A 27963-nucleotide genomic window follows, 5' to 3' on the forward strand; every position below is an offset into this window, starting at 1 on the left:
TAACATCCTCCCACCCAATAAACCAAGAAAAGTGTGTGTCAGTTTTTATACTCTGTTTGTGGAAGCTGTATTTATATTGGTCGTTACATTTTAATCCACAATGTGATATACTGTCAATGTGCCCAAGTTTACATATACACTTCTAAATTATTAAAGCACATGTCATTAATGGTGCCTAGGACTTCCTTTACAGGCTGCTCCCATGAATAAATTCAAATTCTAGAGGAAAAGGAAGATGTCTTTCAAAATAAGGGCTTAAAGTCTGTTGATTCATTTTAAAAATGCCATACAGTATATGCTCTTAAATTGCTGCTGATGTTAAATAAAAAGCTTCTTTGGGCCGAGGTTATACTCTATTTTATATACAAGCTTAACAGTATTTAATTTTTAACCATGTATTACACCATGCAATATAGTAAGTCTGACTGAGTGTTAAGAAATTCTCTCCACTAAACAAATCTATTTCATTGGCCAGTTCTTGACATCTGAAACTTACTATTAAAAATGTATTATTTGTGTCTAAGAATGTTGCTGTTAGAAGTCAGGATATCCTCTGGTCCTTGGGGAGGGACATGATTATGACTGGAAAGAGGGTTTCAAGGGGTGCTGGTGACTATTTCTTTCTTGATGTGGGTATCAATTACATGAGTAAGTTCATTGTGTGAAAATTCATGGAGTTACAGTTATGATTTGTGTGCGTCTCTGTGTATATTTTATACTTAAATACTGTAAAGTATTTCCAAATACTTTATTCTTAAAATTTTTAAACCCTTTTTCCCCATGCAGAAACAGATGATAGCAGAAGTAATTGAAATTCATAGATGATTTTATCATCTTAAAGGCTTTACTCATAAGGTGACTAAAACTTTTCCAAAGCTACTATTTAAGAGTTGTCATACAGTCATTTGTTGTTGTTGTTGTTGTTGTTGTTGGCCACATTTAAAACTGAGTTTCTTTTTCTGGTTATAAACGCAAATCCATATAACACTATCCCAACCTTTAAAATTATGCCAATAAAAAATCTCAAGTATTTGGGCTTGGTATTTTTGTAAACCAAGCTTGATTCTTTGCATCTCCCAAACCCTGCTTACCTTAAGCCTTTAGTTAGATCTGAGCAACCTGTATGTAACTAAGCTCTTATAAGATAATTCAGAGCCATTGATTTCCATTTGTCTTAATAAATTTTTTTAAAAAGTGATGACTTTTGAAAACAGTCTGGCAATTTCTCAAGAGGTCAAGTATAGTGTTTATTGTTATTTGACCCACTAATTCCACTCCTAGGTATATACCCAAAAGAAATGAACATACTCACACAAAAAAATCAGTGCACAAATAGCAGCATTATTCACAACAACCAAAAAGTGGAAGCAACCCAAATGTCAATCAACTGGATGAATGGATTAACAAAACAGGAATATGCAGCCAGTGGAGTATATTTGTCAGTAAAAAAGGAATGAGGTGCTCATCTATGCTACATGTAGAAATCTTGAAAACATTATACTAAGTTTCAAAATATCATATGTACCCCATAATATGTACAATTATTATATATCCACAATAATTAAAAAATTTTTAGACATTATGCTAAGTGAAAAAAGCCAGTCACAAATGACCACATATTATATGATTCCATTTATCTAAATTGTCTAGAATAGAGAAATTTGTAGAGACAGAAAGTAGCTTACCGGCTGCTTAGAGCTGGGGAAATGGGGAAATTGTGGGGGGATGATGGCTAAAGGATATGTGGGTTCTTTTTAAGGTGGTGAAAATGTTCTAAAATTGATTGTACTGATGATTGTATAATTCTGAATGTACTAAAAACCAGTGAATGGTACACATTAATGGGTGAATTGTATGTAGGGTATGTGAATGATATCTCAATAAAGTTATTATCAAAAAACTTAAAAATGAATAAAGTGAGGAAGAACCTGTGAAAAATTTGCCCCAGATTCTTCATTAATGTAGGCCAAAGCTCAAGGAAACAATCGCTGAGTGTGTTGTTTGGTGGAACCCGTATGCCAGTTTTCCTCAAGATCAAAGCTCAACTCCAAGCAGGTTCCATACACCTTCCACTAATGCTTCCCCTCCCTGTCCCTCATTTTCCACTCCTTGCACTAGGAGTCTCCTCCACTGAAGAGTTCAGTTTCTTTGCCCAGGTTTCTTGGACATCTTTTTTTTTTCTTTTTTGAGACAGAGTCTCACTCTGTTGCCCAGGCTGGAGTGCAGTGACATGATCTTGGCTGACTGCAATCTCCACCTCCCAGGCTCAAGCAATTCTCCTGCCTCAGCCTCCTGAATAGCTGGGATTACAGGTGCACACCACCACACTCAGTTAATTTTTGTATTTTTAGTAGCAACAGGGTTTCACCATGTTGGTCATGCTGGTCTCGAACTCCTGACCTCGTGATCCGCCCACCTCAGTCTCCCAAGGACCCTTTAAATAAACTCCTCAGTTCGTTCCACACTTCTCAGAAGACTCCATCTGTCAGTTAATTAAAGGAGGCTGTTCCACATTGGAGTGAGAGCTGTTGAAGAAACTCTTTCCTCAAAACCTCTTCCCTGGCAAGATCCTCCAGGTCTTATATTTTATAGAAAAAGGAAGTGCTTCTCTGAATTAAGGCATAGTGGACTCTAGAAGTCTCAGTTAATATGCTGACTGGAGCAGCTTCTTGAAGTGTGCTCCAAAGACCACAGGATCATGCCAGGGCGGGAAAGGGGAATGTCAAGTTCATTCACTTCCCTCCACACCTGTGGGATCAGATCCTCTGGACTGAAGGCCTGGAACCTTCATTTTAACAAATGCAAAGAAACATTAGTAGATAGTATGATTAAGACTCCAGAATTTTTATATGGGAATGCTTATATGGGAGAGGAAGGTAGGGAATTTGACTTGAAAGCAAACATACATGCAAATATGTTGGTGGAAGGGCTTTGCTGGCCCCCAGCGGAGCTCCACTGCCCAGGTGATCTTTATGCATAGAAGGAGTTCGACTACTCGATTCTAATGGGAAGGGTACGGTAGGAGAAACCAGCTGCTGGGTTCTAGCCCCTCCTCCACTGTATGCCTCTGACCCAGTCAGGAGCTTCTTGGCCTCAATAGCTTCACCTGTAAGAAACGGGTTTGTGAGTATCATCAGCCTGAGGTTGGGCTGTGCAATCATTTGGATACCCCCAGGCCTGAGATTTTGAAATTCAGTCATTCTCATCGCCATGATTTCTCAGATGGCCAGCAAGAGAACAAGCACTAAGAAAAGCAGGTAAATTTGGGGGTGGAATAAATTTATAGACTCAAAATTCCCCAACAAAAGCCGAAGCTCACTATTCTAAACTTTAAGGCCTCGGGTTCCATGGTCCTAGGTTTTTCCCTGAGGAAATCGATGAGTGTTAAGAGCAATTATAACATTTCACTTTGCAGAGAAAGGGCTGTGTAAGGTTTTTTTTTAATTAAGAGAGACGGGAAGAATAAAAGAAAGAAAGAAAGAAACCCTGAGCAGAGCTGGGCAAATCAGGCACTAGGTTTTTCTGAAGTAATGGCGCAGACTGGTTGTTAAGAATTCCTAATGCCTCTGGCCCCAAGACAGACTTATTTGTCATATAGATGAGCTGTAGCCATATTTTTCTCATTGTTCAAATTAAATACTGAAAACTTCTTACCATGCAAATCCCACAAAAGATAATTCAAGCCAGCTGCTTTAAAAATTATTCATGGCTGATCAATTACTAGAATAGATAAGCTATACATACACACACACACACACACATATACACACACACACACACACATATATATATATAATAAAGTGTGTCCTACAAGTATGTGAGTGTGTATGTATCTATGGGTAACCTTATATCAGAGCTTCCTGCAGTTTCTCATTTCTGTAGAAGTCAAAGCTGTAATTCACGAATGGAGGCTGTTACTTTGTTCTGGAGAAATCTGTTGAACAGGCCTTTTAGTTAATCAAATGTGAAGCACAGACCCCCTGAAACAGATGTTTAGGAGACAGCCGTACGTTAACGACAGAAGTGGTCTTGTAATAATGTGAACAGAGCCACCCATTCCCCGACGAAGGAGCTCTTTGTCTAAGGTGCTTGTCAGAGTCACCAGGGAAGCTTCAGGAACTATACAAAATCTAAGCCTCCAGTTGCAGATACCCTGATGTATAAGGTCTGCAGTGGGGTGAGGTCTGTACAGATATACTGGTAACATCTCCCCTAAGGTTTGAGATGCACAGTCCTCTAAAGCCATGTCTCAGAGACCAATACTCCTCTTCCAGATAGGGGTTTCTAGTACCTCCATATGTGCAGTGTGTGTGTGTGTGTGTGTCTGTGTGTGTTCTTGTTCCTGGCAACTACTCACGAAAGAGAGGACCTCAGGCCCCCCAAAGATATCCTGCCAGTCAAGCTGGAGGAAAGACAATAAGAGGGACTTGGCTTGGGCTCTGCACAGCACAAGTAGACTGAGCTGTGGTTGTTCTTATATGCTAGGCTTTGTTTGAGACTGAGAAACTCTAACTGTGGGAAATGTACAAAGTTGCTGAATTTAAAATATCTTGGTCATTATCCTGCAGAAGGTCACAAAGTCACCCAGGGAGAGAGAGGTGGGATGCCCCCTAAGAGGAGAGGGCATAACTGCTGTTAACTGGCCCAGCAGGGGTTATCCTAGGAAAGGAAAAGAGAACTGAGGGAAGTGAAGCTGAGGATGTAGGAACAGCCTGGGCCTCCTGCTAATCCTAGCTACTGATTTTGATTGCCTACTGTATTCAGGCTTTGTGTACATTATTTCTAATGCAACAGCTCTATCAAACAGGGCTTTGTTTTAATTAGGCCAGAAAAGAAGAGAAAGGAACAGAGGCAAATTTATTCACCTTTGTGTTTCTTGTACCCACAGTTTCTATCTGCTTTTCTCAACAGTCCCCGGGATAGCAGAAAAACAAGATTTCTCTCTGGTATGGTTTGGACTTGTGTCCTCACCCAAATCTCATGTCACATTGTGATCGCCAATGTCAGAGGAGGGACCTGGTGGGAGATGATTTGATCATGGAGCAGTCTTCCCCCTTGCCCTTCTCATGGCAATTAGTGTGTTCTCATGAGATCTAGTTGTTTACAATTATGTAGCACCTCCCCCTTCTCTTTCTCCTGCTCCAGCCGTGTAAAACGAACTGCTTCTCCTTCACCTTCTGCCATGATTGAAAGTTTCCTGAGGCCTCCACATCCATGCTTCCTGTAGAGTCTGCAGAACCACAGGCCAATTAAACCTCTTTTCTTTATAAATTACCCAGTCTTAGGTAGTTCTTTATAGCAATGCAAGAATAGACTAATACAGTTTCCAAGTGATTTTCTGATACGAAATCACCTTCCCAGCCACTCTGCCCCAAGAAATGGGCTGCCCTTGATAGCAGATGTGAGTTCTGTGCATTAGAAAGCCTTTCATCTTGTTCTCACTTAATAAATTGGCATCCTGACATAGATCAGTCTTTTGTGTCAGGTGCCTTTTTTCTTTGGGGCATTTAAACTTACTGTTCCATCTGTTAAGAACGTTGTTCTGTGCCTAACCCCTGGGTCCCCAATACCTATACACACATTTCCCCAGGGCACTCCTACTCATCCCTAGGTTACAGATTGAGCTCATTTTGCTCAAGAAGTCTTCCTTGATATGCCCACAAGGCACCCCAGAGACCAGGGCCTCAGGTCTCTGGATCTCCGAGTCAGAGCTGTTTCTATTTCACTGTGCTGAGGTTCTGAGTCAATGTCATATGTGTAGAGGACACAGCTTTATTCCAATCTGGGCAGCATGGTGCCTTCTGGGCTCTCACAGTCACTGTCAAATCTAGATACTGCATGTGGCATGAAGCCCTTTGGGCCACACTGATGACTTAAAGAGCATGTGGTTTGATGAAGGAGCTCTGCACGAAGAATCGAGACCTCTTGGTCGGATTGGTTCCGTTGCTGCACTAGGGCCTTTGTATCAGCTGTTTTCTCTATCTAGAGTGCTCTTCCCCCAGATATGTCTCACCACCTCAGTCCATTTACTTCATAGAGAAACATTTTCTGACCTCCTTGTCAAATTTGTCACTTCTCCTTCTTCTTTCCTCCCTATCCCTTTATTCTGGCTTTCTTCCTAGTATGTATCACTATCTGACATTACATTGTTTATCCCGGTCTTGTGACAGTATGACAAATGTAAGCTCCATGAGGGCAGGGACTTTCTGCTGAATAACCTGATATTCTCATCTCAAAGGGTTGTGCCTGATAAATAGGAATCAATAAACTTTTACTGAATGAATAAATGAATGGATGGTCTTTGCCCTTTTTCTTATTTGGAGATCTTAGACTAGTCACATCACCTGTTCAGGTTTCAGTTTTTCCATCAATGGAGGTGTGGTGGGGGGAGGGTAAGGAGGGGGTTATCCTGGATTGTATCCAAGGTCTCTCCAGCTCCAACATACACTTCTAAATGCCAGGAATACATAGATCTTTGCTCTCTTCTTGATATCATTCAATGATTCCTTGGTCTTCTTTGAATAGGAATATCCTGATTATGAATCATTGCCATAAATACAAAGAAAAATGTTAATGTGTGTGTGTGTGTGTGTGTGTGTGTGTGTCTGTGTGCGTGTGTGTAAGTGAAGCTGAAAGGGAACTCAGGGCCCCAAAGCCGTGGTGTCAGGCTACCTGCCACTGGAATATCAGGTGTCCCGTTCACAGAGGCTATGTTACCTGCCAGCCTCAGAACTCTAACCCTAGAGAGCAGGGACCGTGTCCCCTCCTCAACTCAGGGCTTTGCACCTTAGGATGTGACTAAGGATAAGCTTGACTATGAAAGACCTCTGAGGGGACCAATGTAACTACCAATCAAACCTTGTTTGCTGGGCTGGGGAGGATGAGTGGAGCCTTAAGGTAGGGGTGGGGGCGGGGTGGGGAGTGGTGCATGGTTTTCAGCTTCTTGGAAGTGGCAGGTGGATGCAGTCTGGGGAAAACCTCTGAAGACCCTGAGGAATTAAATTTTAATATAAGGCCATTAACCATAGACCTTGCAAACAAAGACCCCAGTGGCAGCACAAAGTGGAAGGGTAGAAATGCTGAGTGCACTTAACCAAGAATTAAATCTGAAACGGCTCCAGAAAGCAGTGGCCTGCAGGGCATTAAAGAATCAGAGGGAGAGAGAAGATAGTTACTGGACACTTATGTCTTCTAATGTTAGTGTCTTATGTGACTTCAGGCACATTATCTCTTCTAACCAGCAACAATCATGGTAGGCAGTTAATTTTTACTCATGTAAAGGTGAAGAGCTTGAGGTTCAGAGATACAAAGCAACTTTTTTCTTTTTTAAGACAGGGTCTTGCTCTGTCATCCAGGCTGGAGTGCAGTGGCATGATCATGGCTCACTGCAGCCTCTACTTCCTAGGGCTCAAGCAATCCTCCCACCTCAGCCTCCCAAGCAGGTGGGGCTAAAGACACATGCATGCCACCAGGCCAGGCTAATTTTTCCATTTTTTTTGTAGAGATGAGGTTTTGCCATGTCACCCAGGCTTGTCCCCAACTCCTGGGATCAAGTGATCTACCCACCCCGGCCTCCCAAGTTGCTGGGATTAAAGATGTGACAAAGTGACTTTCTTAAAGTCAAACTGCAAAACCAAAGTAAAAACCTAGGCTTTCTGACTTTTAATTCAGTCCCTGTCCCCATATATCACAGCAATATTTTGCTTGTAATTTCATCATGATTCAGGAAAGCATGGCAGAGGGCCCTTGAATGGCTTAATTAAAGAAGACATCTTCAATTCTGTCTGTTTGTCCCTTTCCAGGGATTACTCTTTGCTGTGCCCCAACCATGCCCTCATCAGGGCTACCATGTTCCTGATTGACTTTTCCTCTCTGTCTAGAGATTGGATCTGAGGCAGGCACCTGACCTGAGAAGGCCTGTTAGCATCGCTCTTGTGGGCCATAAGAGGTTGGTTTGTGTCAACACAATGACCTCATCATTGTGAACTCAAATTGGACAAATCTGTGAGAGAAGTTCAAATCAAAAAGTGGGACATCTCTGTTCATATTTCCTAGAAAGGTTTTTAAATCAAATTTAACATCCATTCCTCTAAATGAAAAAAGCCAGTCATGAAAAGACCACATATTATATGATTCTGTTTATATGAAATGTCCAGAAAAAGTGAATTTTATAGAGACAGAAAGTATACTACTGGTTACTTAGGACTGGGGTGAACAGGATATAGGTAAAGGGTATACGGTTTCTTCTCAGGAGATTAAAATGTTCTAAAATTGACTCCGGTGATGGTTGTGAGTATCTGTGAATATACAAAAATCATTGACTGGTAGACTTTAAACAGGTCAGTTGTATAGAATGTGAATTATATCTCAATAAAGCTGTTCAAAATGTATTCTTGATTTTTTAAAAAATATCTTAAAAAAACAAATGACATAATTCCTTAATGTTATTATTGATCTCAACCGCTTCAAGAGCATATAAAACAGTTTTCATTAAATTTAGAAGAAAGTCTGTTATTACTACTTTAAATATTTTTGTAGGCTTTTTAGCTAAGCATGACAAATATTTGATAGCTTCAAATATATGACTTATGCCTGGGGAAAAATAGTAAGATAACACCAAATATCCAAAACGTGAATGAATAGAAGAATCCATCAAATTCAAATATATTTAAAGTTAAAGAAAAAGCTTGTTTAAATATCATAGGTTTCCAACAATTTCAAAGTTGCATGTGACTTTTATTTTACATGAAAGCCACAGAGGCAGGAGGATCCTTTGGGACCAGAACTTTGAGACTAGCCTAAGCACCGCATCTCTACAAAAGAAAACTTCTTAAACTAGATGGGCATGGTGGCTCGTACCAGTAGTACTAGCTATTTAGGAGGCTGAGGCAGGAGGATCCATTAAGCCCAGGAGTTTGAGGCTGCGGTGAACTATGAATACACCACTGCACTCCAGTCTGGGCAACAGGCTCTCTCAAAAAAAAAAAAAAAAATAGAAAGCCACACAAGTGCAAAACCAATCACGTGACCTCTTGAGTGGGGATTTGTAGATTTCATGAGTAAACAGTGACTCAAGTATTTGGATAAACGGAGTCCAGTTAGTTGTCTACCCAACTCACATTTCTTTTTTTAAGTTTTGAACCCTATCACAGACACCAAAGAAGACAACATCAACAGTTCCGTGGTGTCAATGCCTGGATGTCTATAGCTCCAGGTCTCACACCCTTTATTTCCAGATTTAGCCTTTATTTCCAGATTTAAGTAATCCCACTTGATATGGTTTGGCTTTGTGTCCCCACAAAAATCTCATGTTGAATTATGATCTTCAGTATTGGAGGAGGGGCCTGGTGGGAGGTGATTGGATCATAGGGGTGGATTTCCTCCTTGCTGTTCTTGTGGTAGTGAGTGAGTTCTCATGAGATCTGGTTGTTTAAAAGTGTGCAGTACTTCTTCCCCCTACTCTCTTTCTCTCTCTCTCTCCTGCCACCACGTGAAGATGGGCTTGCTTCCCCTTCCCCTTTCCAACATGATTGTGAGCTTCCTGAGGCCTGCCCAGTCATGCCTCCTGTACAGTCTGTAGAACTGTGAGTCAATTAAATCTCTTTTCTTTATAAATTACCCAGTCTCAGGCAGTTCCTTATAGCAATGTAAGAACAGAGCAATACAGAAAATTGGTACCAGAGAAGTAGGACATTGCAATAAAGGTACCTAAAAATGTGGAAGTGACTTTGGAACTGGGTAAATGGGCAGACGTTAGAACAGTTTGGAGGGATTAGAAGAAGACAGGAAGATAAGGGAAAGTTTGGAACTTCCTAGAGACTTTGTTGAATGGTTATGACCAACATACTGATAGTGACATAGACAGTAAAGTCCAGGCTGAGGTGGTCTCAGATGGAGTTGAGGAACTTATTGTGAGTTGGAGTAAAGGTCACTCTCGCTATGCTTTAGCAAAGAGACTGGTGGCATTGTGCCCCTGCTGTAAAAATCTATGGAACTTTGAAGTTGAGAGAGATGATTTAGGGTATCTGGTAGGAGAAATTTCTAAGCAACTAAGTATTTAAGATGTTGCCTGGCTGCTTCTAAAAGCCTGCGCTTATTTGCATAAACAAAGAAATGACCTGAAACTAGAACTTACATAGATATAGATATAGATTTATATATATACATGTATATATACATATATACATGTATATATATATATATATTTTGAGATGGAGTCTTGCTCTGTTACCCAGGCTGGAGTGCAGTGGCACAATCTTGGCTCACTGCAAGCTCCACCTCCTAGGTTCATGCTGTTCTCCTGCCTCAGCCTCCCAAGTAGTTGGGACTATAGGCTCCCACCACCATGCCTGGCTAATTTTTTGTATTTTTTTGTAGAGATGGGGTTTCACCATGTTAGCCAGAATGGTCTCGATCTCCTTATAACTTATATTTAAAAGGGAAGCAGAGCATAAAAGTTCGGAAAATTTGTAACCTAACCATGCAGGAGAAAAAGAAAAACCCATTTCAGGCCGGGCATGGTGGCTCACATCTGTAATCCCAGCACTTTGGGAGGCTGAGGCAGGTGGATCACGAGGTCAGGAGATCGAGACCCCTCTTTCCCTTTCTCCCACTTCCTCTACCCAAAGGCAAGCGATACTCAGTCTTTTCTTTTACCAAACATACTCCTTCTGGGGACATTGTAAAACCACACATCTCCACCCTCTTGACGTTGGAAATTGTTACGTGACTTGATCTGGCCAGTTAAACATCACTTTGGAGCTGATGCTTTAAAAACCAGGGAATGAATCACCACCACCTCTCATCTTGCCTTGGCAATCATGGAAACTTGAAGATGGAGCCTCTCTCAGGCTGGGTCCCTGAGTGAGAATGAGATTAAGGCAAAGTCCTTCCAAGACAACCCAGGATAAACAGGTTGAACAAGTAAGAGATAACCCTCTGTTGTTTTAAGCCACTGAGAGCTGTGGTCGATGGTTACCATGGCATAACCATGCTACCTGACTAGTATATTTGACATGGCTGGTAAGGTTTTGGGTGGTCAAAAAGGTTTTGCCCCTCGCACTTTCTCTTGGTAACAAATTGTGTTTGCTAACGTAGGTTAACTGTGAAAACATAAACTCCTCCATTACAATTGCTCAGATTCAGTAGAAGTTTATTTTTTCTTCACGTAACAGTAGAAGGCTGATGAATAGGTGAGCAGGGTGGCCTTCGTCCATGCAGTCATTCAGATTGGTCACTGCCAACTGGTGGGATCATTGGCATATTCAATATGAAGTTTCCAAGGTTGCCCTGGGGTCCTCTCCCTTCCAGCCAACCAGAAGGGAAAAGGAACGTGGAGGAGCACATAGATTTTGAGGGGCCAGACCTAGAAGTGGGGCACATCACATCTGCTCACACTTCATTGATGACAGTGGAGTTGTCATCACACCTCGCTACAGGAGGCTGGGAAAGAACTGTGGCTCAGTGCCCTGGAATAAGAGGAGAACATGGATCTGGGGAAGCAGTCGGCAGCTTCCACCCCACAGACCCTGACCCTTGGCATTCCACCAAAGGACTAGACATGTGCCCCAAACTAGGCCACTCGAAGCTCTTCCCTGGGGCTTTTCTGTGGGTGTGCAGGAAGCTCTCTCTTGGCCTTGGAGTCAAGGTGCAGGAAAGACATGAATTTGGAGCTGTCAGCAGCCTTTTCCCTCAGCAATGGAGAAAGCACATCCACTATCAGAGAGGATGAGGGAAAACACAGAGATTTGAGGCTGACAGAGGAAGAGCTGAGGGACAGCAGGGAAGCCCTGGTGGCATTGCTTGGGGCCTAGATTCAGCACCTGATGTCAAACCCACCTTCAGCCTTTTGAGTTACGTGAGCCAGTGACTCCTTTATTGTTTGTGTTGATGGATGTCTGTCACTTAAAACTGAAAGAATACAGTGTAACGGAGGCAGTTAGCTCCTGCAGAAATGATCTGGTGTGGAAAAGTGAACACAGGTCTGCGGAGTGGCCCACTGTGTGCAAAAGGAGTCTGGCGGAGGGAGAATCAGAAGAGCTGACATCTCTTCTTGTCCCTGCTGCTAACTGCCTATGTGGCCTGAAGTAGAGCAATTTTCCTCTCAGGATCTCAGAGTCCACGTCTGCAAAATGTGAGGCCTGAGTCAGGTCTCAAAGGATCCTCTTGACCAGAAAAGGATCCTCAAAGGATCCTCTTGACTCTTATAGGAAAAGATAAGACTTGGTCTATACTGTTAGTGTCTTGACATAAATATTCCTTCCCGAAGAAGGCACAGGGACCTATATCTAATTCTGGCTTCATTGTAAACACTATCGTCATCTCTCCTAAATTTTCTTGACAACAGCATAGAAGTTAATGTGTATATCGATTTCCTAGGGCCTCCGTAATAAATTACTACAAACTTCATGACTTAGGAGAACAGAAACGTATTCTCTCACAGTTCTGTAGGCCAGAAGTATGAAATCAAGGTGTCGCGGAGGCAGTGCTCCCTGCCAAGGCTGTAGGGAGAACCCATTCTCGCCTCTTCCAGCTTCTGGCGGTGCTAGGTGTTCCTCGGCTTGCAGCTGCATCACTCCATCTCTGCCTTTACCTCCACATGACCTTCTCCTCCATGTGCCTGTCTTCTCTTCTGTCTCTTGTAAGGATACCTGTTGGATTTATGGTCCACCCAGATAATCCAGGATGATCTTATCTCAAGATTCTTAACTTAATTACCTCTGCAAAGATCCTCTTCCAAATAAGGTTACATTCACAGGTTTTAGGGATGCGGATGTGAACCTATATTTTGGTGAGGGTGGGGCACCATTCAGTCTGAAAAGTATGTGTGAAGATCATGTTAAAAAGCTGTAAAAGAAGCACATGGCTTAATATATGTTACAGGCAGCACTAATATGATCTATGAAGAAGCCAGAAAATAAACCATCACCAGCTAGATATTCCCTTCCTCCACTCTGTCATGTTAATAGCCCACCTGGGGAAAATTCCAGAACTAAGGAAGTAGCCAGGTGGCTCTTTTAGTGTTGTTGTTGTTTTGAACAAAAGATCTCAAAGTGGGCCATATTGCCCATCTCACTGTTTGCTCCTTCCACATAAGTGCTAATGTTTTTGATTATATTCTGCTCCAAATTCCATTACAACCACTAATAAGGCACATACAGAGAATTAACTGTGTCCAAACAGTTCTTTCCTCATGCCCTCATTCTTCTTGAATTTTAAATGCCTGTTGAACAGAAGCATTAGAGTGCTTATTTTCTGAAAACAAGCTGGAGAGCAATCACCTTGTCTTTTCAAAGAAGCCACTGTGTCTGGTTTTTCCATTCCAAAAATAACATAGAAATTCTTAGAGACAGTCATGTGGCAGAGAACCAAGAGCTGGAATGCAAAGCTTTTGTGTTTCTTGTGGAAGGCCTCTTGAGTACTTAAGTAGTTACATTCCAGCTTCACAGGGAAGTTGAAGAGGGGCAAATGCAGTAAGGAGAGCACTTGAGGTAGGCCTGGTATTTCTCTTCTATGAAATGCCAAGTTTGGTCATGTCCTGGAGAAGTTAGGGTGCCCTACAAGAGGGGCTGGTACTGGTGTAGTCTGTGAAGGGAGACCATGTCTTCCCAAAAATCTAACCACCTGCTGCCTACAACTTCCCCAGACACCCATCTGAACACTGTTTTACTCCTCACCACCCTCACTCTGCAGAATTACACGACAACCCAACATTGTTACTTCACCTAGTCACAAAGTATGCAGATCAATTTTATCCATTCCCTTTCCTACTGTAGTCTTTCTGTCAGGCATGTTTGAACCACAGCAACTCCATCTTGAATAGGAACTGGGTAAAATAAGGCTGAGACCTACTGGGCTGATTTCCAGGAGGTTAGGCATTCTACGTCACAGGATGAGACAGAAGGTCGGCACAAGATACAGGTCACAAAGGCCTTGCTGATAAAATAGCATGGGGCAAAGAAGCCGGCCTAAACCCACCAAAACCAAGATGGTGGTGAAAATGACCTCTGGCCGTCCTCACTGCTCATTATACGCTAATTATAATGCATTAGCATGCTAAAAGACACTCCCACTAGCGCCGTGACAGTTTACAAGTGCCATGGCAATGTCAGGAAGTTACCCTATATGATCTAAAAGGGGGAGGAACCCTCAGTTCCAGGAATTGCCCACCCCTTTCCTGGAAAACTCTTGAATAATCCACCCCTGTTTAACATATAGTCAAGAAATAACCATAAGTATTAACAGTGGAACAGCCCATGCTGCTGCTCTGCCTATGGAGTAGCCATTCTTTATTCCTTTATTTTCTTAATAAACTCACTTTTACTTTACGGATTCACCTCAAACTCTTTCTTGTGTGAGATTCAAGAACCTTCTCTTAGGGTCTGGATTGGGACCCCTTTCTGGTAACATCTTCCTGGTGACCATAAAGGGACAATACTGAAGAGACCCCTGACCCTAAGGAAATAGACTGCAGCACCAATGGGCCAACTTTGGGTAAGTGTTGGGGTACATTTTATCCGGGTAAAGGATGGGATTGGGTTAGAGGCCCAACTTAGAGGAGTTAGCGTCTCGGTCCTAAGACAGTGTGGGTTAAAAGACCCTCCTAATAAAAGGTAAGGATGCTTGACCGGACGTGGGTTTGAGGCCCAACTTAGGAAGGTTAGAGTTCTTCCTAAGATTTAGGGGGTTAGAGGTCCCTGTCAGTAAAATCCCCCTTGGCTGAAAATGGATTTGCCATTACAGGATGTTAACCATGATTCTCTTTGGATTAATTTGCCTTGCACTCTTTGCTGATGGCTATACATAACGGGATTAGACATGTACAGAATCATGAGACTTAAGAGTCTTTTCCTCCCCAAAAGGAGAAACTTGAGAGCCGACGGAGCTGCTGGGAACGATCCCTTCACAACTGACAAGTGGCCACCTAAACTTTTGATTCAGTGTCGCTGCAATGGGTCTTTCTCTGGCCTCCCTGAGCTCTTTGCCTCCCCACCCTGCTACAGGCAATGCTTTTCTTCCTTTCTCTTCTTCCCCTTTCCTATCTTTTCTGTTATTCAGGGCGATCATCTTGCCCAGAGACCTCATGTTGAAACTCTTGGTCAGAGGTTGGATGAAAGCTGACAAGGTCCATCCAGAAGCAAGTTTGAGCCTTGCCAGTTCCATTTTGGGTGCTGAGTGGAGTGGTGACTGTAGTGAACCTGGTGTACTTTGTGCTATAAATTTGTCTTTCTGTATCACTCTATCATAAAGAGGAGTACCTTAAGATAGAACATGGGGTTAGGACCTCAGTAACAAACTTTGCTGCAGGTCCCCAAAACAAAAAAAGCTGGATGAAGTTTCCCTCTCGTCTTGTTGCATGTCCTTGGGAGCTTGACCTTGTAACCACATAGTGATATTTTCTCTTGGTCTCCATCATCCAGCAGACAACAAACATGGAGTTCATGTCAATAGTTAGCCCTAAAAGTTATCTTGAGCAGTTAAAAGCCTTTGCAAGCTCTAGACTCCTTCTAGGAAGAGCAATGGAAACTGCCCGGTGCTGTAGCTTAGTGACTAAGGCCTTGTTTTTTCACAATGGCAGCCTGAATCCAGGGTTCAATTCCTGGCTTAGGGGATGAGTTCTTTCTGGTTTGATATCTGTGTGACCTTTACCATTTGTTAATTCTCTTCCCGTCCACAGACTGTCTGGAATTTTCCTTTTCTGAGGACTTAGGAGGTTACCTTTGGTGAAGTTCAAAACCCGGAAATATTGGCCATTTGTCTTGGCTAAAGCCAGGTAATGAGAGATTTTTTTTTTTTTTTTGAGACGGAGTCTCACTCTGCCGCCCAGGCTGGAGTGCAATGGCCAGATCTCAGCTCACTGCAAGCTCCGCCTCCCGGGTTTACGCCATTCTCCTGCCTCAGCCTCCCGAGTAGCTGGGACTACAGGCGCCCGCCACCTCGCCCGGCTAGTTTTTTGTATTTTTTAGTAGAGACGGGGTTTCACCGTGTTAGCCAGGATGGTCTCGATCTCCTGACCTCGTGATCCGCCCGTCTCGGCCTCCCAAAGTGCTGGGATTACAGGCTTGAGCCACCGCGCCCGGCCGAGAGATTTAAAATAATTTTTTTTAGAGTTCTATTGTTAAAAGTCAGCTTAATTAAAAGTGGATATTCAAGCTGTAACAGCCTGGCTCTCCTTAGGAAAAACAGAGGAAGCTCCCTAGATCTCATTTTGGGGGAAAACACTGTTTTTCTCATGGAACCCTAGGAATGGAAAGCAGATAGATCCCTCTCAAAATCTAAGGCTCTGTTCTGTTTTGCATTGTGTTATCTGATGGTTTTGACTTTTGAGGATTTCAGAAATTGCTTCACATTATGAGAGAATTTTAGTGTGTAATAACTAGGTAGGAAATACACTTTGGGGGATAGCTAATGGCAGTGGGGGAATACGTGCTTCTTTGCACGTTTGGATTAAAGTCACATGCTCCTGGCCACCTGGAAAGTAAGGAATGTCCCCACTCTGCACTGAGAGATAACACTCCCATAGGAGATGGACTGATTCACCCTTTTTGGGATCCAGGATCAGGTATAAAAATGGGACCCTGAATTTTGGGGGATCTGTTTTGCCTTCCAGCTGTGCCTGCATATCAGGCCCTAGAAACTGCATGCTTTAAAGAGAAACATAAAAACTGGCAAATGAAAAATCTTACAAGTACTGGATCTTCTTCTGTCTATGTATTCACATGTGTTGTATGTGTGATGTTTATATAGGAAAGAACTCTGATTAATTAGCTTAAAAGTAATAAGCACTGAAATCAAATATTTTGTCAGAAAAATAAAAACTGTAATGTCTTCACATAACTTTAGTAAGCTTTAGGAAATAAAGACAGTTTTCAGAATTATTGGTAATATAAAGACATTTGGTATAAATTAGGCAGGTTGTTAAATACTTTAAGGTCATAAATTGCTTCTTTGACTTTTGAAAATTATTCATCTTATCTACTTTGGAGCCATTAGATTCTAGGTAAGGCCTGGGGACATGTGGAGTTAGCCATGCCCCCTGGCTATGCTGAAAAGAGTCAGGCCTTACCTGCACGTCTGTGTGGTGTCCTAGGCTCCACATCTAGTACATAATTAAAATCCCTTACTTACCGAGGTCTTCACCAAAAGTAAAAGTTGCTAAGAGTTAACATTGTGACAGGTAATTAAGGCTACTGAAGAAAGAGTTTTTACATGCAAGGTGTGTAAGGAAAGCAAAATGTGTTCCTGGTGAAAGATTATAAGAACTTATGGGAATATGGATTTTTTTAGCCTAGATTAAAGGGTTAAAGAATTGTTTTAAGTTACATAGGATATAGCTAAAGGCTTCAGCAAGTTGTGGAAGGTTTGTGAAAAATTAATTTTGTAAAAGAACAGAATGTTCTGTGTGTGAACATTGGCTAAAGTTAAAGGAGTATGATTCAGTTTTTCTGTAAATTGGACATTGGGATAAAAGCACAAGTTTTTCTTAAAGCACTAATCTGCTCTTTCACAAACATTGTAAAGGGTTTTAAAAGGTTTCTGAGAATCTTATGTGATGGTCAAACTGATTAAAATTGGATAGATTGGTCTCTAAGACTTTATGAAGAACTGGGTTTAACATTAATAGTACATTAATGTAAAGGTGAAATTTTGCTTTTTCTCTTGAAAAATATTTTCATGTAATATTTTTAAAAATCAAATATTTGTGCTTGCTTTTTAAATTAATTATAGGAACAATAAGAGAAAGAAAAGAGACAAACAGTTGGCTCATGCTGTCTTTACTTGGTCCTGTTTAGAAAGCTCATTCTCTCCTCTCTCAGTGAGCATGAGTTTTTGCCTTTTTAAAATATTTGAGTTATCATTTTGGCTAAATGAATAACTTATGGTGACCTGGAATTCTATTTTGTAATAGCAAGAGTTTTAAACCTTTGATATTTGACAAACTTTCCAAAATCAAATTTTAAATTATGTCTTTTTTCTGACCTAATTAACCTTTTAGATATTAGGTCTCCTAAAGGCCAAAAATCACATATTTGGCTTATTAGGTATTAAAATTATACAGAAAGCCTTGTCAAATATGAAATGGTATTTGGCTTTCTTTGGGCTGTATTTGTGTAAATGTGTTATTGGTATGTGTGCCAAAATTATGGGAAACTCCTATAATTCTGATATGACAATGTACATTATCAGTAATAATTATTGTTACGGTAAATTATTGTGTGCCATAGAGGTAACAAATTTCCTTGTCAGCTGTGTCTTTGACTGTGGCTGCCCTAAAACTTTTCATCATACACAGACAATTATCTTGTTTTGGTTCTCTTTAGGTGAGTTTATAGTCAGCCACAGGACTTTGACAGGTGCTCCTGCAAAATGGCTTCTGATAACTTTGGAGACTATGGCATTAGAATAGAAGAAAAACCTTCAGAACTATCATGGAGAGTGGAATGTTCATTAATATCAACCAGGACAGGAGTTAACTGCATGGACTGAACTAATAGAAGACTGAAGTAATATTTTTGACTTTTGCTTAAAATGTTGCTGATCCTTTGTTTTGTTTTTCAGAGCCAAGAAAATGTTCGAGCTATTTACAGCTTTTAACAATTGAGTAAAGTATACTCCTGTGAACAAAATTTGAAGCATATTTTTTTCTTTCTACCTTATTTCTCTAGAATGTGGAAACTGTGAGTGTTATTAACTTACAGCAATATAGTTTTGGATAAGTGCAATAAGAATCTGTTTTCTTTTGTAACAGGACACAATTGGAGACACTAATTATTTTACCAAGGCTTTGACTGAAGGGGTGTGCTTTGCTTTAAGGAATCAAACTTGACTTATAGAGCCAATAAAAGTCCCTTGGGAAAATTGGCCTCATACCTTGTCTACATAGTCTCTGTACAGGGTTTCTTACCTGTGGTAAGTAAAGAATCTCACTTTCTAACAGGCCCAGGAACCCTAAGTTATCTTGGGACCTCAAGAGGAGAGGACTTTACTCAACTCATAAGTATTGGAGGATATGAACCCATGACTAGTCTTGGCTTTAAAAAAAACTCTTATCTAAAATTCCTTATGGAATAGAGTTTCATCAAAGCCACTTAAGAGACCATCCTGGCTAATACGGTGAAACCCCGTCTCTACTAAAAAAAAATACAAAAACTAGCCGGGCGAGGTGGCGGGCGCCTGTAGTCCCAGCTACCCGGGAGGCTGAGGCAGGAGAATGGCGGAAACCCGGGAGACGGAGCTTGCAGTGAGCTGAGATCCGGCCACTGCACTCCAGTCCAGTCCGGGGACAGAGCGAGACTCCGCCTCAAAAAAAAAAAAAAAAAAAAACCTATATGAAAAATAATTATTCTTGCTGCACATTATGCAAATAATCAGGCCAAGTATAAGACTAAAGCTTATTTTTGCAAACAAATGAGTCCTATTATGATTTGTCTTTAGTAAAAATGGGAAAGTAGAGAGAGAAAAAATTGTTTCAAGAACGTATTAGATTCTAGCCTCATTAGTTGTTTTTAAGTTTATTTCTGCAATTTAGACTAACTGCTTATTCCTGGGAACCAACCAGTGATCTCTGGCTGCTGCTCAGAAGAAACAAAAGGGATGAGTAATGTAAATAATCTGGATTATTATTCTAATTCTGAGCCTGTACTGGAATCAGCTAGCAACCCCATATCAGCTTGGTTTCAACAGTTTCCCAGTTTATGGTAAGCCTCCTTATTTAGTTTACTTGGGATAATTGTGCTCATTTTTCTTTACTGTTGTAGAATATATTGCCATTGAACTCTTCGCATAGGAATGCAGGATGGGCTTACTCAATCACGTCATTTACAACAACATGGATTCAGCTGGGGACCATTATCCTAAGGAAATTAGTGCAGAAACAGAAAACCAAATACCACATATTCTCACTTAAAAGTGGGAGCTAAACATGGGGTACTCATGGTCATAAAGATGACAATAATAGAAATGGGATTACTAGAAAGGGAAGGGAGGAAGCAGGGCAAGGGATGAAAAACGAACTAGTGGGTATTATGCTCAGTACCAGGGCGATAGGATCATTCATACCCTAAACTTCAGCATAACACAATCCGGCCAGGTAACAACCCTGTGCATGTACCCCTGAATCTAAAACTTAAAAAAAAAAAAGAAAAAATGCGGGCTGGGCAAAGTGGCTTACACCTGTAATCCCAGCACTTTAGGAGACTAAGGCAGGAAGATCACCTGAGGTCAGGAGTTTGAGACCAGCCTGGCCAACGTGGCAAAACCCCGTCTCTACTAAAATACAAAACTTATCTAGGCATAGTGGCAGGTGCCTGTAAATCCAGATACCCAGGAGGCTGAGGTGGGAGAATCACTTGAACCCAAGAGGCTGAGTTTGCAGTGAGCCAAGATTGCACCACTGCACTCCAGCCTGGGCAACAAAGCAATACTCTATCTCAAAAAATTAAAATTTAAATTTAAAAAATGCTGGAAAAAAATAAGATAAAAAGACAAGCTATAGACTGTGAGAAGATTTGCAAATCATGTATCTGACAGAGGACTAGTATCCAGAACATATAAAGAACTTTCAAAAGTCAAGAAAATGTCCATCTAATTAGAAAAATTAGCAAAAGATATGAAGAGATATTTCACTGAAGAAGATATACAGATGGTCAATAAACACATGAAAAGATGTTCAACATTATTAGTCATCGGGGAAATGCAAATGAAAATCACAGTGCAATATTGCTACACAACTACAGAACAGCTAACATAAAAAACAAGGTCAACACCAAATGCTGATGAGGATGCAGTTAACTAGATCACATATACTTTGCTGGTGAAAATGTAAAATGGTACAGCCATTCTGGAAAATAGTTTGGTAGTTTCTGGAAAAACTAAACATGCAACTACTGCACAACCCAGCAATGGTACTCTTGAGCACTTATCTTACAGAAATGAATACATATATTCACACAAAATCCTATACAGGAATGCTTGTAGCAGCATAATTTGTACCTCCAAACTGGAAACAATCCAGATTTCCTTCAGTAGATGAATGGTTAAACTGGTACATCAATACCATGTGGTATACTACTCAACAATGAAAAGAAAGGAACTATTGTTGATACACACAACTTCTCCAGGGAATTATGCTGAGTGGAAAAAAGCCAATCACAAAAGATTATATACTGTGTGATTCCATTCATGTAACATTCTTAAAATGACAAAATTATAGAAATGGGGTAAAGATGAGTCGTTGCCAGGTGCTAAGAGTGGAGGGAGGATGTACATACAGTTACCAAAAAGCAACAAGAGGCCCGGCACAGTGGCTCAGTTCTATAATCCCAGCACTTTGGGAGGCCAAGGCCGGTGGATCACTTGAGGTCAGGAGTTCAAGACCAGCCTGGGCAACAGAGTGAGACTCTGTCTCAAAAGAAAAAAAAAAAAAAAAGCAACACAATAGGGACACTTGTTGTGATGGAACTGTTTCGTATCTTCACTGACATGGTGATCAACTGAACCTACACATGTGACAACACTGCATGGAATAAAACACACACATGCACACACATACACACATGCACACACACATACACACACACACAGACAAGTGCATGAAAAACTGGTAAAATCTGAGTAAGATGGATCAATTGTACCAATATCAATTTTCTGGTTGTGATGTTGTTCTATAATTATGCAAGATTTTACCATTGGGTGAAACTGGGTGAAAGGCAGGTGGAATCTCATAATTGCATGTAAATCTCAATGAGCTCAAAACATAAAGGTTTTTTTAAAAGGCAAGCCTAATCACAGCCAATAAGCAGAGGATTCAGATTAAGGAAATACTTGTGTTAACAAAAAGCAAAGGGTATGGATTTCTGAAGTCAGACTGGCCTCATTAGCTGGAAGTAGCATGGAAGAAGTGGCCACCCAATCTGGAAGTCCCTAGGTTTAGCATGACATATTACTGACTTGAGATCAAGTCTACTAGGTAACTCTTTTTCCTACCCACGGGAAGGGGTGAATGAAGAAAAATGCCCTGAAATGACAGGAGCTGCTGCCTCCCTCAAAGCCCAGGGGCGGAGGCTACTCACTCCTTCCTGGGGTGGGTAGTTCTGTTTTGTCTTTTGTAGGTTTTGCAGCCTCCATCTCCTCATTCAGCAACTCCAGCTCTGGGAAGCTGCACAGCCCATTCACACACATTACCCTGCACTGGAAGGCGGGCCTATCTACAAGCTGGGCAGGTGGCCTCGTGTAGTTCTCCTTACCTCCCCGTCTTCCATCCTAGAGGGATCTAGGGATCTACTACATTCTGAGAAGGAAAAGGTGACCCATCCCTCAGCTAGGCAAGCACACATACACAGAACCTCTAAGAAGGTTCTATCAGTTTTTTAATCCAACTCAGGCAATGTAATCCAACCCATATGGGCTGCTAGGTGGTGAGGCTTCTCTCTAAAAGCCTTGAAAAGTGCCAGGCTCAAGGAATGGGATGCAGAGCAGTAGGAAGAAGGATAGACAAAACAATCACAACAGAAATCACCAGAAGGTTTTTTGGAACAGTGCGGCTTGTGGGTTGAACAGCAAGTGTCAGAATTTCTGAGGAAATTAAAGTCACATATCAAAAGTAAACTTTTTAAAATCAACATATCATAATTATACATATTTATGGGGTACATAGTGATATTTTGATACATACAACGCATAGTGATCGGATTAGGCTAATTTTCTTACCCATCATCTCAAATACTTCTTATTTCTTTGCATTGGGATCATTCAATCAGTCAACATTCTCCTTCTAGCTATTTGCAACTATATATTATTGTTAACTACAGTGGTGTAGAATGCTTAAAAAGTACGCTTTTTTATCAAGCAAATTCGCCAGAGTTGTAACAGTTTACATACAGGCATATCTTTTTTATTGCACTTTGGAGATAATGTGTTTTTTACAAATTGCAGGTTTGCAGCAAGCTAGATTGAGCAAGTCTGTTGGTGCCGTTTTTTCAACAGCATGTAGACACTTTGTATCTTTGTGTCACATTTTGCTAATTCTTATAATCTGTCTCTTGTGATTTTTTGGGGGGCACCATGAACCACACCCATACAAGATGGCAAACTTAATCGCTAAATGTTTTTTTTCTAACTGCTTTATCAACTTGCCATTTCCCATCCTTCTCCCCCTCACCAGGCCTCCCTATTACCTGAGTCAAAACAACACTGAAATTAGGCTAATTCCTGGCTCTCACCTATAATCCCAGCACTTTGAGACGCTGAGGTTGGGGAATCACTTGAGCCCAGGAGTTCAAGACCAGCCTGGGCGACATAGTGAGACCCCATCTCTACAAAACAAACCAAAAAATTCTTTTTTTAAATGGAGTCTTGCTGTGTCACCTAGGTTGGAGTATAGTGGTGCCGTCTTGGCTCATTGCAACCTCCACTTCCCAGGTTCAAGCAATTCCCCTGCCTCAGTCTCCTAGTCTCCCGGGATTACAGGAATGCACCACCACATCCAGCTAATTTTTTTATTTTTTTATTTTTGGTAGAGACGGGGTGTCACCATGTTGGCCAGGCTGGTCTTGAACGCCTGACCTCAAGTGATCTGCCCACCTCGGCCTCTCAAAGTGCTGGGGTTACAGGTGTGAGTCACGGTGCCCAGTCAAATTTTTTTTTTTAATTAGCCAGGCATGGTAGTGAACACCTGTAGTCCTAGCTTCACAGGAGGCTGGGGCAGGAGGATCACTTGAGCCCAGGAGTTCAAGGCTGTGGTGAGCTATGATAGCACCACTGCACTCCAGCCTGAGGGACAGAGCCAGACCCTATATCAGAAAAAAAAAGAAAGAAAGAAAGAAAAGAAAAAGAGGAAGAGAAAAAGAAATTCGTCCAAGTAATATCCTATAATGGCCTAAAAAGTGTTTGACTGGAAGAGTGGGGAGAATTGCATGTCTCTCACTCCAAATCAAAAGCTAGAAATGTTGAAGCTCAGTGAGGAAGCTGTGATGAGCCAAAAGCTAGGCCTCTTGACCAAACAGCTAAGTTGTAAATACAAAGGAAAAGTTCTGAAGGAAATTAAAAGTGCTGCTCCAGTGAACATATGAATGATCAAAAAAAAAAAAAAAGGTCTGATTGTTGATAAGGAGAAAGCTTGAGTGGTCTGGAGAGAATATCAAAGCAGCCACAATATTCCCTTAAACTAAAGCCTAATCCAGAGCAACCCCTAACTCTCCTTAATTTTATGAAGCCTGAGAAAGGTAAGGAAGTGGCAGAAGAAAAGTCTGAAGCTAACAGAGTTTGGTTCCTGAGATTTAAGGAAAGGAATTTTCTCCAAGACATAAAAGTGCAAGGTGAAGCAGCAAGTGCTGTAGAAGCTGCAGCAAGATATCTAGAAGACTTAGCTAAGGTAATTGATGAAGGTGGCTACACTAAACTACAGAATTGTTATAGATGAAACAGTCTTCTCTTGGAAGAAGATGTCATTCACGACTTTCGTAGCTGGAGAGAAATCAATGCCTGGCTTCAAAACTTCCAGGAACTGGCTGGCTCTCTTGTTAGGGGCTCATGCAGCTGGGAACTTTAAGTGGAAGCCAATGTTCTTTCACTATTTTAAAAATCCTGGGGCTCTGAAGAATTATGTGGAATCTACTCTGCCTGTGCGCTATACATGGAACAACAAAGCCTGGATGGCAGCACATCTGCTTACAGCACGGTTAAGACACTGCTTACTAAATGTTTTCAGTCCACTGTTGAGACATACTGCTCAGAAAAATAAAAAAGATTCTTTCAAAATATTTTTTACTGCTCACTGACAATGCATCTGGTCACTCAGGAGTTCTGATGGAGATATACAAGGAGGTTCATATTGTTTTCAGGACTGTCAACACAACATCCATTCTGCATCCATGGATCAAGGAGTAATTTCAACTTTCAAGTCTTGTTATTTAAGAAAGACATTTTGTAAGATTATAGCTGCCATAGACAGTGATTCCTCTGATGGATCCGGGCAAAGTAAATTGAAAACCTCTAGAAAGGATTCGCCATTCTAGATGCCATTGAGGACATCTGTGAGAGGAGTCAAAACGGCAACATGAACAAGAGTTTGGAAGAAGTTGATTCCAACCCTCATGGATGGCTTTGAGGGATTTAAGACTTTAAAAGAGGAAGTCACTGCAGACATGGAGGAAACAGCAAGAGAATGAGAATTAAAAGCCTGAAAATGTGACTGAACTGCTAAAATCTCATGATAAAATTTGAATAGATGAGAAATTCCTTCTTATGGATGAGCAAAGAAAGTGGTTTCTTGGAATGGAATCTAATCCTAGTGAAGATGCTGTGAACATTGTTGAAATAACAACACAGGATTTGAAATATGACATAAACTTAGTTGATAAAACAATGACAGAGTTTAAGAGAATTGACTCCAATTTTGAAAGAAGTTCTACTGTGGGTAAAATGCTATCAAACAGCATCGCATGCCACAGAGAAATCTTTCATGAAAGGAAGAGTCAATTGATCTGGTAAACTTCATTGTTGTTTTCTTTTAAAATATTGCCACAGCCAGCCCAACTTGCAACAGCCACCACCCTAATCAGTCAGCAGCCATCAACACAAGGCAAGACCCTCCACCTGCAAAGATTACAACTCACTGAAGGCTCAGATGATCATTAGCATTTTAACAATAAAATATTTTTAAGATATGCACTTTTTTTTTCTTTTTAGAGATCGGGTCTTGCTCTGTTGCCCAGGTTGGAAGGCAGTGGCATGATCACAGCTCACTGCAGCCTTGAACTCCTGGGCTCAAGCGATCCTCCTGTCTCAGCCCCCTGAGTAGCTAGGACTACAGGTGCACACCACCACACCCAGCTAATTTTTTCTATCTTTTGTAGACAGGAGGTCTCACTCTGTCATCCAGGCTAGAGTACAGAACCACAATCGTAGCTCACAGCTGCCTCAAACTCCTGGGCTCAAGTGATTCTCCCACTTTGGCCTCCTACGGTATTAGGATTCCAGGTGTAAGCAACTGGGCCCAGCCTGGTTTTCCAGACATAATGTTACTGCACACTTAATAGACTACAGTATAGTGTAAACACACTTTTCATGTGAGCTAGGAAACCAAAAAATTCATGTGACTGGCTTCAGTGTGATATTTGCTTTGTTGTGGTGGTCTGGAGCTGAACCCTCAATATCTTCAAGGGATGCCCGTCTATTGAAGCTTGCACCGACAGATGAATTTTTTAATGTGTCAGAATTTTCATTTGCTCAAACAATAAGTGTTTTTTCTTCAAACTTGGTGGTTTTGTGAAGTCACCACAATAAAAATGTCTGTGTGATGGGTCCACGCAGAGAGCTGAGGAAAGTCATGTACACCCTTTGCACAACCTGCTCCTGACTACCCAAAGCATGAAGGGTGGGTCCCATGTGAAAGTGCCTTAAGGGGGCCAAGTGGTACCAACAATGTGATTCCCATGCCCCTTGTGAGGGGCGGGACGGGAGCCATTGCATTTGCTGGTAGCAGATGATATGTTCTTTGATTCAACCCGGTGTCTGTTGTAGAAGAGGCAATGGCCCCTTTAAGACCCTCCTTTCAACCCTCGGAAGGCCCAAAAACAAGTTAATACCTGTTGATCAGTCTTCTCCAGCCAAGGTTTTTAAGATCAGGGTCCTTTCAAGAAGACGTTCCACTTCAATTGTGCCTGGCCGCTAGAGAACCTTTTGCTTCAGATCCCCCTAGTAATGGGTGGTGTCTGGTCATCCTCACCCCACCGCTCAGAGCCCCATAGGTGATGTAGGATCAGCCCTTCAAAATAGCAAGTGCACAGGGCAGAACAAAATGCCCAAGTCTGGCCTCACGTTGAAATTTCCTTAATGACTACTGATCTATAAAATGCTGATTAAACAAAATTAGAAAACAAACAAAAAAAATGGTTTCTGTTCTAAAATTGGCGTGAAAACATTTTTGTTCACATTAATGAAGGTGGCAGAAGAAAAAACTGCTATGGTTTTCCACTCCCGTAAACATAACTGCTCTGGTTCCAAATCAGAATGCTTTTCTCTCATCACTTCCGCTGCTGGGAAGATAACAAAGCAATTTAGGGCCTACTAGAGAAAGTAGACTTGACCTTGGCACAAATCTCTTTGTCAAGAGACAGAGGCTGAGCCTTCTCTGAATATCTTAGTATCTGAATTTCTTTGAATATCTTAGCTGACAGTATGATCAAAGCATTGCAAGACTGCCAGTTCCAAGACAACTATGCTGTTCAGGGGGTTTGCCTCACAGACTGTGCATGAGCCTGGGTCAATACAATGTGCAAGAAAGTGAACTAGCTCACAAAAGCTGAATTTAAGGCTTGCAAGACCCAGGGACGGGATCTAGGTGAGGAGTAGGCACAGCGTTTCATAGACAAGTCCCTGAGGCAACGTGAGGTACTTCTTGTCAAAGTTATTGCTGTGGAAAATAATAGCCAGGGAGTATTGAACTGTTTGAAATCCATTTGATGACCTAAAACATTGTCTTTGAACAATGTCTGGTTGTCTGGGAACTATGTACCCGGACTACACTTTCCTGGCCATTCCTGGAGATTCCTTAATTACCTTTACATCCTGGTTACTCCTTTGAGAGACACACTCAGAATGAGCCTCTTGAAACCACCTATTGTTTTTATTGCAGGAGTGATCTTGAAGGTATTGTCCCTTTTATATCACACAAGGGCCTCCTGGTAGTGGTAAGAACAGAAGTTCCAGGAAAGGATCTGTTTCTCCTGGGTAGCTGGGTTGTTTTTATTTTAATGATTGTGTGGCTCTTGTTATTGATGCCATTGTCTGCTTTGGTTTCAGCTACTGAGAAGTTCAGAGTCAAACCTGAATCTCACCTCTGCAAAGAGCACAGGACCCCATGGCAAACGTTGTATATACCCAAGTCATCCCTGGCGCCATCTTCATTTACTGCACCAGGCTTTCTTCATTGTGATGATGTTCTCTCTCTTTAAAAAAAAAAAT

The 27963-nt window shown here is 41.5% G+C and overlaps 1 long non-coding RNA gene across 1 annotated transcript; it reads left to right on the forward strand.

Moving 5' to 3' along the window:
- The first annotated feature begins 14290 nt into the window (after positions 1-14290).
- On the forward strand, positions 14291-27951 carry LOC117099324. The gene is made up of 4 exons (XR_004443763.1): positions 14291-14493; positions 15058-15200; positions 19559-19697; positions 27802-27951. It is a non-coding gene; the product is annotated as an uncharacterized LOC117099324 (long non-coding RNA).
- The last annotated feature ends 12 nt before the right edge of the window (positions 27952-27963 follow it).

The sequence above is a fragment of the Trachypithecus francoisi genome, unplaced genomic scaffold, assembly GCF_009764315.1.
Source record: "Trachypithecus francoisi isolate TF-2019V2 unplaced genomic scaffold, Tfra_2.0 Lachesis_group16, whole genome shotgun sequence".
Classification (NCBI taxonomy): domain Eukaryota; kingdom Metazoa; phylum Chordata; class Mammalia; order Primates; family Cercopithecidae; genus Trachypithecus; species Trachypithecus francoisi.